We start from the raw sequence: 15,579 nt of genomic DNA on the forward strand, positions 1-15,579 counted from the left end.
GTTTCTTTGAACTACTCTGTTTTTCTCTCCTGTCCAGCTGCTTCCTATATTCTACCACTCTACTTCCCAACATAAAACCATAAAGAAGAAGGAAAAACTGGAGTAATTATTTTTAATCAAAGATGGAGACCATGTCTGCCTTGTTGTCACTGTGTCCTAGGCGCTCAGCACAGTTGCTGGCTCACAATAGGTATTGAATCAATTTGTGATTCATGAACAAGACAGGGAGAAATATAACCACACATTAAATATTTTTGATTCCTACTTGTGCTAAGCATGGTGCCAAACAGGACTCATTTAAAAAATAAAAACGTTCTAGTTCTTATGGAGGTTACTATACACATTTATGTAAAAGTATATTTTTTTGTAAATGCATAAAAAATTAACCCACAGTGTAGAATGAAAAATAAGTGCCAAATGAATAATGAATAAACAAAGATAAGTTAGGAAATCACAACAGGAGGAAAACTGTACTTTTTGAGAGTAGAGAAGGCTTTCTGAGGTTGGTGGCGTTTGATCTGGACCTCAAAGACTGGATGAGGTTTCCAAAATAGGTTAAACAATCCTATAGTGATGTATAGGAGTATTTAGTTCTTGGTTTCATTTTATTTCAGTCTATCTTGTATAACTTATGTCATCATAATCACCATAAAAAATGTCAAATTGATACATTCAAAAGTAGTACGAACGAACACACAGGGCAACAGAGAATATATATTGCTCTGTGAGGCAAGTTATATCTCTTTATTTGTTGGTAGTTGGGCCAGGAATACAGACCTGAAATCTCTAAAGTAAGAACAAAGGTAATGAAAGCACCATGACAACACATTAAAGTCTAAATGTAGTAATAACTGGTAATATTTTACTTTCGATATATTCTATTTCTTTTAAGAGATAGCTAAGTTATAATGGAAAAGAACTCTGGGGAATTTGGTACATGAACGAAAGCAGTAAAAAGAATATATGCCTCATTTTTCTCAAACAAAAGAAAATGCCCCACAATGACTCCAAACAAAATGAATGTACCAGAAAAGCTATCACACATCTCCTACCTGGCTCTTTTCTTATGGTAGCATTGTGTCTTAGTCAGTTGTTCAGAGTACAACGCATATGCCAAGAAAGGACCTGTCTCAATATTCTTAAATACACGAAATTTGCTCTGTCTCAGCCAAGTAACTCTTGCAGCATTACTACCATGGGAGAAGATTCCACGTTGCAGGAGAAATGTATGCTTTGCTTACGTTAAGCAAAGTACTTAAAGGCATAATGGTCACTGATTTTCAAGACACCTGGGTGTCTAGTATACAGGTGGTGTAATGAGTGCTTAAGGTTGGAAAAAGGCTGCTCCATAAAAGAGGACAGGCAGCTGAATACCTACTTCCCTCAGCCAGCCACTGCTACTCAACACAGCCTCCACAACCCTACCTGCCCTGCCCTCAGGTCTTTCCCTTGGAACCAGCCCTTTGGTCCCTGTGCCACATGCAGATCATTGACAGTAGTCAAAGCCTCCTGTTCTCTACTGGGTCCCATGTCTCTGCCCTCCACTTGACCCTGTCATTACCAAGCCTAAGAGCAAGATCCTACGGGGGACAAGGAAATCAGATGATTGCCTTCTCTGATCCTAAGTGCAGCAGCAGCAATAGCAGAATAGAGATTTTAGCCTACTTGGCACATTTCAGGGAAACATTACAGATCACTCCCATACTGAGGTTTGGAGCTTTATCAGGGTAAATCTCAATCTGCCCTGCTTTCCCTGCATTTGCATACTCCAAAGGTCTCATTGCCACACTTTTTCTTATCAAAGACATTCTAGTTATTACTTGATCTGTAAAGAAACCTCTGTGTCCACAAAAGAGAGTGTATTTCCTTACACATTGACATTCTTAGGAAATTATCTTTTCCTGGTTGGTATTTGGCTAAGAATGTCAGACATAAGTTTGTTTTTATATACACTCCACCATTCAATTCTATGTTAGTGAAAATTATTTACTCTATTACTTGGCATAGTTTATCAAGACCTCCACGACACCTATGGAAATATTTCTTCCATATTTTTAATTGGTTCAGAATCGACTTTTTCTTAAAATTGATATAATCCTGAAAATAATGATAATAGTAATGTGCTAAGTGCTTTACAAACATGGACTCTTCTAAGCATTGGTGCAAAGTAAGCAATTTTTAATAAAGGAACTATCTCAATTTTTTAAATAAAGAAACTAAAGTTTAAAGAGAATAAAGAGCATGCCCACAGTCTTTCAGTTAATCAGTACAAGGCTTGGGTTGATCTTGAATTCAGGCTGAGCTGACTCCAAAACCTACACTCTTTCCATTGCACCCTGCAAACTGCCTGCTCACTGATACAGCACAACTGTATTCGTGAAAAATGGTACAGAGAACTCCTAGTCTGGGGAATATGAGAGTCTGTGGTTCGAACTCACTGTTGACCAGGTACCCAACAAGCTCAAGTGAATTGAAAGCTTTCACTGCGGTGACTCCACATCCAGAATGAAGGTGCCAGAGAAGCTATGAAAAGTCCAAGTTCTTTTTTTTTTTTTTTTGTAAATCTCAGCATTGCATGTTATTCAGTTATTTAGAATAATTGCATATGCCAGGAAAGAACCTATCTCATTACCCTTCAACATATGAAAAAACTCTACCTCGCTCAAACACTTTACAACTTAAAATTCAGAGCAGTGAGCTGTAACATGTGAACAAGACACTCAGTTTTACATTTATGTAACAAACTTCACAGATGAAAATAAGGTAATCTATTTAATTTTACCTTATCTATGAATCACCAAGGAAGAAATACACATCTTCAAGGAATAAGAAAAAGGTAGGAAAAGAAATCAGGCCTCTGCCAACTAAGATTGCCAAAAAAAAACACTTACCATATGACCTATGAATGTGTAAGTGTGCTACCGTACTCATTCATGCATTTATCCATTCATTCAACACTATTTTGAGTCTCCATTAGGGATTAGGCACTGTGCTGTGTTAGAGTTATACAATAAGCAAAAAAGCCACACATGCGCGCGCGCACACACACACACACACACACACACACACACACACACACAAACACACAACTGCTTCCCGTTACTGAGGAAAGGTACTTTTGGGGGAGACAGACTTTACACAAAAGATTACACAAATAAATGTAAACTTATTTATAACTGTTGAAAATAGTACAAAAGGAGCATGCTACAAAATGCTAAGAACACAAATAGTAAGGCAAATTTAACAAACTTGAGGCTAAGGAAGGCTCTCTCCACAAAACAATCATTAAGTTTTTATCTTTAGCAAGAATAGTAGTTGACTGAGCACACAGACAGAATGAGGGAGGGCAGTTCATAGGGACAATAACACTACCAAATATTATTATATGTACATGTCCTTTCATAGTCACCATTTCCCTTCATTCAAGATCAGAGGAAAAGCTATGTTCAATAAAACATCCTAGCAGAGTCACTGCATGGCATTTTGGGTTGATGTCCTGGAAGGAACATAGGTGAGACACCATGCCATGGCATAAGCAATCTATTTTACACAATAAGCTAAAGAAAACAATAAAGTGATATAAATCAGCTTGCATTTAGCATACTCTGTTAGGTCTTAGGGAAGAGTTGCTAAGTCAAGAGTTTCTAAACACTATTATCAAAAAAGAAAACAATCAAACATTTAAGTAATTTTTCTCAAAATTTTTAAAGCCACACAGATTTTAGCTATCTCTATACGGATATCCAGGCTCCGGAATTCCACATGGGACATCAACATTTGAAACTATTAACTTAAACATTTCTGAGGAGCCCAGAAGGACTAAAAATAAAGTTCACATTAACCAAAAACAAATATAAATTTTAATGTATATATACACATACATTTATATGTGAATGCACATATATACATACTATATAATATATAGTTTTATTTTATTTTAATTTATATTTAGTCATAAACCACCTCATCTTACTAAGAAAGTAGCTTGCAATAAAAGATCTATACCATAGTATAATAAAATAGAAATTTAATGGAAATTTATAGGAAATACTCTAAATAAATCTCAAAATGGTAGCTATAGGTGAGCCTTAAATTTGATTCTGAGTTAGCTTTTTAGACGAAACAGTTTTCTAAGCACAGTAGTCTAAACAATATAACGATATCTTGCATAAGACTTTGGATGGACTGGTTGATATAATAAATAGTATTCTTGCTTTTTTGATAACCATAAAAATATTGTTTTCAAATAAATGTTATTACAGAAATGGCTCCTACATCCAACCAGTACCAGTTTTTATCTCTTCTTCTAACTTAAACCAGGCCCCTCTTCCCTCTCACTTAACCGCTTCCCTGCCATTTATTTATCTTCTGTAAAGATAAATAAATATTATTGTTTACCTCATACTACTTGTTAGAGTATCTTCTAGTGGTTAGGGTAAAACCCAAACTCTTTCTGGCATGGCCTACAAGTGTCTTCACTATTTGATTGCACCAATATTCCTAGCCCTGTCTTTTGGTATAATAAGCTTCTCATACCCTGAATTTCTCTCCTTCTCCTGGACATCCTAGGCCCTTGCATGAGATTTTATGCCTTTACCCATGCTCCATTTTTTTTCCTGATATTTCTTCTATCTTTCTGCCACCACCTCTTGGGAAACTTCTATGCATCCTTTCAAACCTAATTGAAATGTCACCTTCTCAATAAAGCTTTCTTGATTTTCCCAGACAAAATCAGTCAATTCCTTCTCTGTGCTCTCAGATCACATTTTGCTCCACTGCACAGCAAGTCCAGTGGTGATTTCAGGGGCTATGACTTCTTCAGGCACACAGCATTTTGTGTACTGCACCATAGACAATCAATCAATAAGTATTTGCTGTATTAATTTATTCGGCGTTTTTGGAGTAAACAAAGCATTCAATTCCAAATGGGTGTTTCTTTAGTGATTGATGATTTCAAATAGAAAAACAAGCCAAGGCACATCAAAATGCACCTTTGTAAAGTGGTAGGGACCAAGTTGATGTGCTGTGACAGTAAAAGGCCAGATACACAGAGGAGTGAGAAGGATGAATACTATATAAATGACTTCTATCACTTCCCTCAGCTGGGCATTTAATGGGAAATGAAGAGCAAACCACTGGAGGTTGCACTGTCTGATGAGGACCAGGAGCATAAGACTCTTTAGTACTGGCTGATAAAGGATCCTTCTGCTATGTAATCAGGAGAGCAGATGGCAGGGCTGGCATTGAAGGAGTTCAACCCGCACCTAGCACGATGCCTGCCAAAAGATGTGCTCTGTAAATGTTTGTTGCTGTGACTACCATGACCATCAAAAATGGGAGGTTACATCAACTCTGCTTGGAGATGGGCCACCTGAGCCCCACTAAAAAAGCATTTACTTCGGAAATCAGCTCTGGATCTTTTCCAGTGCATGACCAGACCCCACTGAGTCCCTGGAGTTCTGTGCCAAACACTTAGGCCTGGAAAATGTTCAAGGCAGGTGTAACAATATCCCACCAGTGTCTTTAAAAATGCCGTAAAGGCTCCTGTGGATAATCTCAACCTAAAGAGCATGGTTTTTCTGTATCCCTGGCAGGAAGAATTAACTGCAAAATTAGCTAAACTAGTTGACTTTTTTTTTTTTTTGCAATTATGTAATACAGACCTTTGGGTGTCAGAAAATGCCTGCCAAAGACAGTGATTTTAGTTTTATATAATTAGCGCTGAGCCACTTCTTTCAGCATAATTGTAAAGAGCAATTTCCCATAGAGGCCAATCCTGATTTTTTATAATAAAGCCATATTATCAAACTAGATGATCGCAAGGATGTATTATTTGCTTCTGTATAGCAGAAAGCCATATCTCCCATTCCTTCGGAATTAATATCAAATTATATAAAAGTAATATCAAATCACTAGGCTAGAAAACAGGTAGTGTTGCGAGTTGGGCTAGATAAAACCAGAAGACTGTTCTATTTAAAAGATTAAGATTGTTGTCTGCTGTGTCCCCAGATTCCCTTTGCATAAACTGATTTTCATTTTTATTTTTTACTCTTTTTTGTAATTTAAACTTGTATTTTTGATTCAGGGGTACATGTGCAGGTTTGTTATCTGGGTATAATGCATGATGCTGAAGCTTAGGGTATAATTGATCACACCACCCAGGTAGAGAGCATGACATCCAATAGTTTTTCAACCCTTGCTCCCCTCCAACCCTCCCCACACTAATAGGCCCCAGTTGTCTATTGTTGCTATCTTTATGTCCATGAGTACCCAAAGTTTAGCTCCCCTTATAAATAAGAACATGCAGTATTTGATTTTCTGTTCCTGCATTAATTCACTTATGATAATGGCCCCCAGCTGCATCTATGTTGCTAACAAGGGACATGATTTTCTTCTTTAGAGCTGAGTTATGCTTTTTCATGGCTGCTGATGCGCATCTATGTTGATTTCATGTCTTTGCTATTGTGAATAGTGCTGTAATGAACATACAAGTGCACGTGTCTTTTTGGTAGAATGATTTATTTTTATTTTGCTACATACCCAATAATAGGAACACTGGGCCAAATGGAAGATCTGTTTTAAATTCTTTGAGAACTCTCCAAACTGGCTGAACTAATTTACCTTCCCATCAATGGTAATACAAGCATTCCCTTTTCTCTGCAGCCTCACTAGCGTCTGTTTTTTTCGGGTTTTTTGTTTTTGTTTTTGTTTTTGTTTTTGTTTACTTATAATAGCCATTCTGACTGTGAGATGTTATCTTGTTATGCTCTGATAATTAGTGATGTTGAGTATTTTTTCATGTTGGTTGGCTGCTTGTATGTCTTCTTTTGAGAAGTATGTGTTCCTGTCTTTTGCACATTTTTAATGGGGTTATTTGATTTTTGCTTCTTCAATTGATAAACTGGTTTTTAGAATGCAGTGATTAAGTTCACCAAGGTTTTTTTTTTTAAAAAAAAATAATGAAATCCAGGATTAAATCTTAGCTCGTCAGTTTACAAATTAACTTGGACAAATAACTTCAACTATTAAAGACTCAATTTCCTCATTTGTAAAATGGGTATAATAATGTTTATAGGGTTGTTGTAAGGATTACATGAGATAATATATAAGAGTTTAGAATATTCCATGACACATAATATGAACTCAATAATTAGCAGTTGTTAATTAGAAGTAGCAGTAATAAATTCCTAAAGAGCAACTAAGAATCATTGTCAAGCACACAAAATATGGTTCACAAACATTTCCTGTCCAGAGTCAACAAATAATGAAAGATTAATGGAGTTTGACAAAAGTCTTACATTGTCTTTGGATGATGTTATAATAAAGTAAAAAAGAATGTAACAGAAAAAAACAAGGGGAATGGAGTAGCTGGGCTTAATATATGATTATTTCTCATACAAGATATTGAGAAGAAAGACCTAATTTTCTGGCTTGTTAAAAAGAAAAGGTAGCATGAAATTTGAGGATGTTCCAGTCATAAAATTCCAAAGCTAAATTGTAGAATACATAAAGTGTTCTTCAGCCTAGCAAAATCTCTCATGCTAAAGAGCCGCATTCTAGCTAGGCTCTCCAAAGAGTCAAAAGACTGAGGGCAGTTAGTGAACAAATTGCTAAGGAAAATTGAGTCGATTGTTTTTTCTGGGATGATATGGATATTTAATCACTCAGCAGGAAAAATATTTGAAGAAGATTCACATAGAGGGAATAATTGAGAAATATAATTAGTTGATCAAAGTGTCAATTAAAATTCCATTCACAGGAGGGAGTTCCAACTTGAATGGGCTCTTATTCCAGATGGGATCCAAAGATGTTTAGGCATAAGCAGGTTACTGAAGATCCATCATAGCAGCTTATGCATTCAGTAGAAATTCCTTTATTATTCATCCTACTATCTTAGCAAAATGACCAAGGAATCAAAGACATCATCCCCAGTTGTCATCAAGAAAGACCTCCCTACAATGTGCTGAAGCTTATGGGCAAGAAATAGGCATCCCATTTTTATAAGGCACTACAGCACTAACAAGTTATATGTTACTCAATAATTGTTCATTTTAAACTCATGATGATAACCCAGTTTATCTTTTAGGATCATAGCAGAAAACAGATGGCATACTCAAAGAATTTTATTAAAAATTGTTTAATGAAGAGCCCCACAATAGAAGTGTGAACAAGGTTAAATGAAGCTTGATGAAGCACCCAGGAGCTGTCAACAATGAGAAGCTCTTACCCCTCCTAGGTCTAAGGGTTATGGGGAAGGTACGGTATTACAGAACCAGACAAGATCTGTAGCTCTGGGAAGAGGACTAAGAGGTACTCAACAACTGCCAAAACTATGCCTCAGGAGGAAGGCAGGTTGGAGGCAATACCCCCAACCTCTCTATCCTGCTCCAGCTTCCCTCTGACCAAATCCAACTAGAAGTCAAAGGGCAAAGGCCCTTGTGTGATTCAGTGTATAAAGTTCTCCTTCATGAGACTCCAAGTAGGCCAGGGAAAGGGAGAAAATGGATCCGGAAGCGAAAACAGAAATTAACCAGCACAATCAACAATAAATGAAATGTTTTCACTCTTTTGTGGTCAATCCCTGCTTGAGTCTATTTATTATGTGTTTTCAAAACAAGAGAATAAGGCTGATGAGAATCTTCCTGTAGTCCTGAAGGGAAGAAAAGTGATAGGTAAAAGGATGTGTCGGGAGGCTGCAACATTCAGGTTAACATTGTGGGCTCAGCCACATGTGAAATCCTGTCTCCTCCATTTATTAGCTGTGTGAGCTTGGGAAAGATATTTAACCCCTCAAAACTTCACTTTTCAAAGAGAAAAACATTTCTATCATGTAGTGTTGTCAGAAATAAATGAGATAATGTATGTCGAGTATTTAGCATAGTGCCTGGCACATATAGCACCTTAGTAACTTGTTGTTTTTAAAAGACTAGTGGAAGTAATACTAGTCTAATTTTTAGCTGATTTCAAAGAGCTTTTTTAAAACCCACGCTGTCAACTTCTTTCTTTTTTAAATCAACTGCAGTGATCTCTTATTGGAATTATCCTCCTACTATTAATAATTAAGAAAGAATAGTAATTATCTCCATCCCCACCCCCCCCATCCATTCTTCATTCTTTCTTTTAGTTAGAGAATCCTCTAAAATTCATTTGGGCATAGCATTTAGCGAAAGGCGATATTTCTCAGCCTCCCATTTGGTTAGGTATAGCCATGTGATAAAGTCCTCACAAGTAAGATGTCAGCAAAAGTAATGCATACAACTTCCAGGCCACACTCTTTTTTTTTTTTTTTTTTTTTTTTTTTTTTTTTTTTTTTGAGATGGAGTTTCTCTCTTGTTACCCAGGCTGGAGTGCAATGGTGCGATCTCGGCTCACTGCAACCTCTGCTTCCCAGGTTCAAGCGATTCTCCTGCCTCAGCCTCCCGAGTAGCTGGCATTACAGGCGCTCACCACCACATCTGGCTAAGTTTTCATATTTTTAGTGGAGGCAGGGTTTCACCATGTTGGCCAAGCTGGTCTCGAAGTCCTGACCTCAGGTGATCCACCCACCTTGGCCTCCCAAAGTGCTGGGATTACAGGCGTGATACTCTTAAAAGCAAGCTGCTCACTTCCTCTTTTTCCCTTCCAGAAAATATGTGATGGAGTTGAACTATTTTTAACCATGAAGTGAGGGTTCAACCTAAAGGGAGCTACAACAATATAGAAGAGTCACTCCTCAAGCAGAGAAATGTATACCCCTGCATTCTCCCAACCCAGATTTATGTGAAAGACAAATAAATGCATAACTTGTTTGAATCACTAGCTTATGATTCATATGGATGATATATAGACACATGGATACATAGATACATATATAGAAAAATACATAGAGAGAAAAGCATTGCTGTAGACTGAATGTCTACAGCAAAATTCATAAGTTCAAATCCTAACCCTTAATGTGGCACTATAGGAGGTGGAGTATTTGGGGGGTGATTATGTAATGAAGGCAGAGCCCTGAGGAATAGGATTAATGCCCTTATAAAAGAGAACCCAGAGAGCTGCTTTGTCCCTTCTACCATGTGATGACACAGGGAAAAGATGACCATCTATGAACCAGGAATTGGGCTCTCACTAGACACCAAGTCTTCTGGCACCTTGATCTTGGACTCCCCAGCCTCAGAATTGACAGAAATGAATTTCTGTTGTTTGTAAGCCAACCAGTTTATGGCATTTTTTATAGCAGCCCTAATGGACTAATACATATAGATCAATGTGTAGATATATGTATATATACAGATTTAAATACCAGTAGATGGAGATAGGATGAGGATGACAGTAGAGAAAGTCAGAGGACAGCATAAACTCTTTTTTTTTATTATTATACTTTAGGTTTTAGGGTACATGTGCACAATGTGCAGGCTTGTTACATATGTATACATGTGCCATATTGATTTCCTGCACCCATTAACTCGTCATTTAGCATTAGGTATATCTCCTAATGCTGTCCCTCCCCCCTCCCCCCACCCCACAACAGTCCCCGGAGTATGATGTTCCCCTTCCTGTGTCCATGAGTTCTCATTGTTAAATTCCCACCTATGAGTGAGAACATGCGGTGTTTGGTTTTTTGTCCTTGTGATAGTTTACTGAGAATGATGTTTTCCAGTTTCATCCATGTCCCTACAAAGGACACGAACTCATCGTTTTTTATGGCTGCATAGTATTCCATGGTGTATATGTGCCACATTTTCTTAATCCAGTCTATTGTTGTTGGACATTTGGGTTGGTCCCAAGTCTTTGCTATTGTGAATACTGCCGCAATAAACATACGTGTGCATGTGTCTTTATAGCAGCATGATTTATAGTCCTTTGGGTATATACCCAGTAATGGGATGGCTGGGGCAAATGGTATTTCTAGTTCTAGATCCCTGAGGAATCACCACACTGACTTCCACAATGGTTGAACTAGTTTACAGTCCCACCAACAGTGTAAAAGTGTTCCTATTTCTCCACATCCTCTCCAGCACCTGTTGTTTCCTGCTTTTTTATTGATGGCCATTCTAACTGGTGTGAGATGGTATCTCACTGTGGTTTTGATTTGCATTTCTCTGATGGCCAGTGATGATGAGCATTTTTTCATGTGTTTTTTGGCTGCATAAATGTCTTCTTTTGAGAAGTGTCTGAAACTCACTCAAAACCGCTCAACTACATGGAAACTGAACAACCTGCTCCTGAATGACTATTGGGTACATAATGAAATGAAGGCAGAAATAAAGATGTTCTTTGAAACCAACGAGAACAAAGACACAACATACCAGAATCTCTGGGACACGTTCAAAGCAGTGTGTAGAGGGAAATTTATAGCACTAAATGCCCACAAGAGAAAGCAGGAAAGATCCAAAATTGACACCCCAACATCACAATTAAAAGAACTAGAAAAGCAAGTGCAAACACATTCAAAAGCTAGCAGAAGGCTAGAAATAACTAAAATCAGAGCAGAACTGAAGGAAATAGAGACACAAAAAACCCTTCAAAAAATTAATGAATCCAGGAGCTGGTTTTTTGAAAAGATCAAGAAAATTGATAGACCGCTAGCAAGACTAATAAAGAAGAAAAGAGAGAAGAATCAAATAGATGCAATAAAAAATGAAAAAGGGGATATCACCACCGATCCCACAGAAATACAATCTACCATCAGAGATTGGTAAAATAAACTATGCAAATAAACTAGAAAATCTAGAAGAAATGGATAAATTCCTCGACAAATACACCCTCCCAAGACTAAATCAGGAAGAAGTTGAATCTCTGAATAGACCAATAACAGGTTCTGAAATTGTGGCAATAATCAATAGCTTACCAACCAAAAAGAGTCCAGGACCTGATGGATTCACAGCTGAATTCTACCAGAGGTACAAGGAGGAACTGGTACCATTCCTTCTGAAACTATTCCAATTGATAGAAAAAGAGGGAATCCTCCCTAACACATTTTATGAAGCCAGCATCGTCCTGATACCAAAGCCTGGCAGAGACATAACCAAAAAAGAGAATTTCAGACCAATATCCTTGATGAACATTGATGCAAAAATCCTCAATAAAATACTGGCAAACCGAATCCAGCAGCACATCAAAAAGCTTATCCACCATGATCAAGTGGGCTTCATCCCTGGGATGCAAGGCTGGTTCAACATACGCAAATCAATAAATGTAATCCAGCATATAAACAGAATCAAAGACAAAAACCACATGATTATCTCAATAGATGCAGAAAAGGCCTTTGACAAAATTCAACAACCCTTCATGCTAAAAACTCTCAATAAATTAGGTATTGATGGGACGTATCTCAAAATAATAAGAGCTATCTATGACAAACCCACAGCCAATATCATACTGAATGGGCAAAAACTGGAAGCATTCCCTCTGAAAACTGGCACAAGACAGGGATGCCCTTTCTCACCGCTCCTATTCAACATAGTGCTGGAAGTTCTGGCCAGAGCAATCAGGCAGGAGAAGGAAATAAAAGGTATTCAGTTAGGAAACGAGGAAGTCAAATTGTCCCTGTTTGCAGATGACATGATTGTATATCTAGAAAACCCCATTGTCTCAGCCCAAAATCTCCTTAAGCTGATTAGCAACTTCAGCAAAGTCTCAGGATACAAAATCACTGTACAAAAATCACAAGCATTCTTGTACACCAATCACAGACAAACAGAGAGCCAAATCACGAGTGAACTCCCATTCACAATTGCTTCAAAGAGAATAAAATACCTAGGAATCCAACTTACAAGGGATGTGAAGGACCTCTTCAAGGAGAACTACAAACCACTGCTCAATGAAATAAAAGAGGATACAAACAAATGGAAGAACATTCCATGCTCATGGGTTGGAAGAATCAATATCATGAAAATGGCCATACTGCCCAAGGTAATTTACAGATTCAATGCCATCCCCATCAAGCTACCAATGACTTTCTTCACAGAATTGGAAAAAACTACTTTAAAGTTCATATGGAACCAAAAAAGAGCCCGCATCACCAAGTCAATCCTAAGCCAAAAGAACAAAGCTGGAGGCATCACGCTACCTGACTTTAAACTATACTACAAGGCTACAGTAACCAAAACAGCATGGTACTGGTACCACAACAGAGACATAGATCAATGGAACAGAACAGAGCCCTCAGAAATAATGCCACATATCTACAACTATCTGATCTTTGACAAACCTGACAAAAACAAGAAATGGGGAAAGGATTCCCTATTTAATAAATGGTGCTGGGAAAACTGGCTAGCCATATGTAGGAAGCTGAAACTGGATCCCTTCCTTACACCTTATACAAAAATTAATTCAAGATGGATTAAAGACTTAAATGTTAGACCTAAAACCATTAAAATCCTACAAGAAAACCTAGGCAATACCATTCAGGACATAGGCGTGGGCAAGGACTTCATGTCTAAAACACCAAAAGCAATGGCAACAAAAGCCAAAATTGACAAATGGGATCTCATTAAACTAAAGAGCTTCTGCACAGCAAAAGAAACTACCATCAGAGTGAACAGGCAACCTACAGAATGGGAGAAAATTTTTGCAACCTACTCATCTGACAAAGGGCTAATATCCAGAATCTACAATGAACTCCAACAAATTTACAAGAAAAAAACAAACAACCCCATCAAAAAGTGGGCAAAGGACATGAGCATAAACTCTTATACCCAAAATTTAAAAATGTATGTTAGCTACAATGTTTATGAAAAGAAGTAAAACAGGGTGGCAATAATAACCTTGTCTAGAAAGATTCCCTGTACATAATTCTAGACTCTTTTTCTCTATTTCTCCAGGGATTCTACCTGCCAGAACTGTGTCTGGTTTGGAGAAGCAAATAAAGGAGTTAATTATCCATGGAGGATTAATAAACCTAGGTCTCTAAACCTGGATTGAGAACAAAGCCTGGTATTCCTTCATAATCTTTGTCTTGGCCTCTGTGGCCTCCAAAGAAGGCAAGCTTGAGATTTTCTGAAACATACAAGGTTGCTGTGATTGATCTTCTGAAGATCTTTGATATTTCCATGGATAGGACAATGCCAGGAAGATGTCATAAGAGGTGCAGGAGAAGGAAGGTTGAGCAACGACAAAGTAACAGACTCTAAAGAGAAAGCTCTAATAATTTAATAAGATGCTCTTCAAGTATTATTTATTTAATCTTCACTGCATACCTGCAAGTTGTCTTTTAAAATTTTAAGTCTTAAAAATAGGGAAAAAACACAAAGATATAAAAGTACAAGTGTTACAGGAATATTGCTCAAAATCACACAACTAACAGTTGGCAGGGTCAGAATTCACATGTAGGTCTAACTAGCTTTAAGGATCATGCTTTTCTTCATTTAATTTCACTTTATTTATTTATATTTAAAATTATATCTACCTCTTGGGGATACTATGAGAATAAGCCTGATACTAATAATGTCAAACCACAGCCCAATATAGAACATAGTAAATGCTTAATAAATTACTTTTACTATTATTATAATCACACACTATGATAGTAATATATTAAATTTGTCAAATGCACACTGATGGAAGATATGTTAAGAACATAGATTTTAAATCTGGTCATAGATCTTGTGCCTCATAGACACTTCCAGCATTTTGCTTGTGCCACTTGTAAAGGCAAACTTGTACTGTAAAGAACTTCTGACCTGTGCATCTCCTATTTCCCTTCTCATGAAACACAGGAGCAAATTACAGGTTGTTTGTTAAAAGACATAGGCAGGTCTGTATTGGGATCATCCAGAAAGTAAATATACAGTCCTCTTGTTTAGAAGATGGGCTAATAGAAAACCTATCCATGCAATGACCATTTATCTTGCTAGCCACTTACTGAGGTAGAACACAGTCATAGATAAAAATTAACATACTAAATACTAAAAAGATGAAAAAATGAAAAGAAATTAAAATATACTTGAAGCAAAAACTGAAATGTTAAAAAGTTTTTATTCCAAGAAAGAAAATAAATTTAATATAACCAATGAAAACTAGATAAAACTAAGCAAATGAAAACTAGGAAAAAGATGTTAGTGAACAAGGTATTATAACCAGAGTCACAGAAAACTAAAACGTTAAGATAAAGAGAGACTTGGAAACATTGTAAAAATGAAACAAAATGGACAAAACACTTTAAAATATAAAATTAGCCAGTTAAGATATTATGAGGTGTGAGAGTAAAAGCCAAAGAAATTTATTAGAATGAGGCGGCCTCTAAGATCCAAAGCAAAAACTCTCATATGGAAATGATTTGGGCTTTTAAGCTAAAGCACATAGCTACTAAAAGATAAATGGCACTACCAAATATTCTCTTCCTCAAATCAATATTCTAGCCATTGACCTTGACTTCTCATTTTTCGTCATCCCACATTCAATTCATCAGTAAGTCCTGTTGATGTACATGCAATGTTTATTTTAAATGCATCCATTTCTTATCACTTTTACTTGCTAACACACTATTTCTGGGGTCCACCACCTCCCTGGTTTTATTCTTGCTTGCCTCCAACCTCCTCTCTATGCAGAGGCCAGAATGATCTTTTAGAAACTCATCAGTGATCACTTCACTTGTCA

General features: G+C 37.1%; 1 protein-coding gene across 1 annotated transcript in view; it reads right to left on the reverse strand.

Annotated features, from left to right (window-relative positions):
• GRXCR1 (glutaredoxin and cysteine rich domain containing 1) overlaps nt 1-15,579 on the reverse strand; it is a 153,234-nt gene that overhangs the window by 10,926 nt on the left and 126,729 nt on the right. The window lies entirely within an intron of this gene.

This window comes from Hylobates moloch, unplaced genomic scaffold, assembly GCF_009828535.3.
Source record: "Hylobates moloch isolate HMO894 unplaced genomic scaffold, HMol_V3 SCAFFOLD_17, whole genome shotgun sequence".
NCBI lineage: Eukaryota > Metazoa > Chordata > Mammalia > Primates > Hylobatidae > Hylobates > Hylobates moloch.